The following is a 3,378-nucleotide window of genomic DNA, read 5'->3' on the forward strand; positions in this document are numbered from 1 at the left end:
GAGAGGGGGAGAGGGAGAGAGAGAGTGCATGTGTGTATGTCTTCACCAATATACACTGACAAAAGATACATATATACATACACATATACACACACACATACATATGTACAAACAGAGAGATAGATATGACAGGCTTCTACACAGTTTCCATTTCCCAAATTTCAGTCACAAAGCATCAATAAGCAGCTATGGTAGCAGACAATGTACCACACAGAGAAACAAACCCATTTTAAAATGAACTTCTTAATCACTTAGCCACGTCTGCACCTTCACCAAACAATTTTTTTTCATTTTTTTTTCAGACTGTATCTGAGACTATATTACTTATGATATTGTTTATTTTTAAGACAGTAAGGCATGACTTGAGGGAGATTTAGCTTCCACTTCTAGCATGCCAAGTGACTATACAGAGGTTCCTTCATTTTCAATGCTCATAACTTGGCATTATTTCATACTGGAGAGCAGATATCAAATATAATCTATAAGTACCAAAGGCAATAATTTTATTTTTAACTTACTGGGTTTGAAGGGAAAGAAATGTCCATAAGCTTCACAGACCTTTTGAGACTGATTCCATTAGTGTTCTACTTAAGCTGCTGCAGGAAAGAGGCAACTGGGGAGGAAAGTTTAAAAGATCTCTTAATTTCTACAACATATCACCTCCTTTTTTATCTCCAGAGCTGAAGTAAACTCCACAGATCTCATCCAAGTAACTATAGACTACATTTTAAGGGCTAGTTCTTAACTCCTGTTTCAGGTGTAAAGTAGATGAGAGATATGTATTCTCCTACAGTGGATGAGGTAACTTATTCCCTAATGAACTGCTACTTATTTATCCATGACAGCTAGGTGATGAAGTGAAGACATGTAGAATAAAGTACACACATTGTATGTATGTGTATATATATATATATATATATATATATATACTTAGATATATAAAAGAAAATGATTTCCTGATGCTGGAGAGCAAACAGACAGAGATAACAGCAGAGTAAAGAGGACTGTTTAATCTTACCAAGGATATGACAACCTCCTTAGTGTTTCTGCGACAATAAAATGCACTCATCACATTTTGTAAAGTGGTTGACGCTAGGAAAGGCATCCAAACATAGAAACCTCACTAAAAGTATAACATGATCCTCACATCTTGTCTAAGAGAGCATTAAGTTTAAATAAGAACTGACTCAGATTGTGACAATATGGCCAGCTCATACCAGCATGGCAAAGAAGTTGATAAAGATAAAGCATTTTGATGAAGATGATGATTATGTTGATGGTGATGATGATGATGATAACAGACATAAAGATTATATGTATAATGAAATATATATATAAACAGAACTGTATTACAAATAAGTGCCCTGAAACTGGAGGATGGAGGGGGCCAGTAACCCTGACAACATCATATTCTAGATGAATGACCTCTGCTATCATCCATCACTCTCACAACTCCACTAACAATACACACAATAACATAAAGTTTAGAGAAGGGTACAACTGTTTACATTAATCTCCAGTGATTAACTGGTATTTACTGACTTCAAAAGGTTGACACACACAAATGTGCCTGATGTGGTTTGAACTCAGAATGTAAACACTGCAAATCCTTTAATCCAACACATTCCTGTTTCTGACATTTCATGATGATGATGACGATTATTATTTTTAACATAGAAACAAGGCCAGAAATTTTTCAAGGGAGTATTTTAGTCAATTAAATCTCCCCCTCTCTCTCTCTCCTTGGAACAGATGAAAGGCAAACTTGACCTGAGCAGGATTTGAACTCAGAATGTAAAGAGCTGCAACTAATAATTTCCCTATTCAGTGCTCTTAATAATTTCTTATTTAAGGAATTTCAAGAAAAAATAATGAGATAATTATATTGACCCCAGTATTTGACTTGTACTTACATCGTAAGACATCTTGTCAGATGCTCATGATTCTGTCAATCTGCTGCTGCTGCTACTACTACTACTACTACTACTACTACTACTACTACTACTAATAATAATAATAATAATAATAATAATAATAATAATAATAATAATAATAATAGGTTGTTCCGAAAATAATGGCTGCTCTAAGTGTTGTGTTTTGAAATGCAATTCTATCATAGTATTTTAACTATATTTTAGGTGAATTCTGACATACTTAATAATTGATGTATGTTCTTTAATAATTTTCTATTTATTTCAGACAGAAAACATTCTTGAAGCATACGTGCCCTTAATTATGAACATGGCAAAAAAGGACTTTCGCTTACTTTTCTTGCATGAGTTCAAGCTTGGGCACAATGCTTCCCAAACTGCTGCCAATATCAACAAAGTATGGGGAGGTGGGGTCCACAAGTGACCATACAGTACAAAGGTGGTTTCAGAAATTCTGTAGTGGTGATGAGAGCCTTGAAGAAGGTAGAAGGTCATGCAGTCTTGACAATGAACAATTGAAAGCAATTGTTGAACAAAACCCACATCAAAGTGTCAGAGAAATGTCTCAAGCACTTGGTGTCAGTACTGCAATGGTCCCACGCAATCTGCAGAAGATTGGTAAGGTGAAAAAGCTTGATAAATGGGTACTGCATGAGCTCAATGAAAATCAAAAAGTTCATCGTTTTGAAATGTGCTCAATGCTCTTTCTGTGAAACACCAATGATCCTTTTACTGAATAGTCACTTATAACAAAAAGTGGATCCTTTATGATAACCGTAAATGATCAGGTCAATTGCTTGATTGTGACAAGTCCCCCAAACATTTCCCAAAACCAAAGTTGCATCAGCAAAAGATTATGGTGACTGTCTGGTGGTCTGCAATTGGTGTTGTCCATTACAGCTTTCTGGAAGCCAATCAGAGCATTACAGCAGAGGTTTACTGCAATCAACTTGCTGAAATGCATGTTCACTTGCAAAAAATGAGACTTGCATTGGTGAAGTGGCGTGGCCCAATTCTGCTCCATGATAATGCAAACCACATGTTGCAAGAATGACGCTGCAGAAACTCACAGACTTTGGATACGAGACTTTACCACATCCTCCATATTCTCCTGATCTTTCACCTACTGACAATCATTTTTTTAGCATTTAAATATGTTTTTAAGTGATAAAACTTTCAGGTCAAAACCAGAGGTGGAATCAACTTTCAAAAATTTCTTGGCATCAAAGCCAATAAGCTTTTATCAACGAGACATAAATAATCTCGTTGATCGATGGCAGTGATGCATAGATGTTCATGGCTTGTACTTTGACTAATCAAAACATTTCTATTGTTAATTTTTCCAGAATAAAGTTATGTTTCTGAAATTAGCCATTATCTCTGGAACAACCTAATAATAATAATAATAATAATAATAATAATAATAGCAACAGAAAAAAGATGGTAT

The 3,378-nt window shown here is 35.1% G+C and overlaps 1 protein-coding gene across 2 annotated transcripts in view; it reads right to left on the reverse strand.

The window, feature by feature from the left end:
* Nucleotides 1-3,378, reverse strand: part of LOC106876835 (RCC1-like G exchanging factor-like protein) — a 48,512-nt gene that overhangs the window by 24,992 nt on the left and 20,142 nt on the right. The window lies entirely within an intron of this gene.

Source organism: Octopus bimaculoides, chromosome 4 (genome assembly GCF_001194135.2).
Source record: "Octopus bimaculoides isolate UCB-OBI-ISO-001 chromosome 4, ASM119413v2, whole genome shotgun sequence".
NCBI classification, from domain to species: domain Eukaryota; kingdom Metazoa; phylum Mollusca; class Cephalopoda; order Octopoda; family Octopodidae; genus Octopus; species Octopus bimaculoides.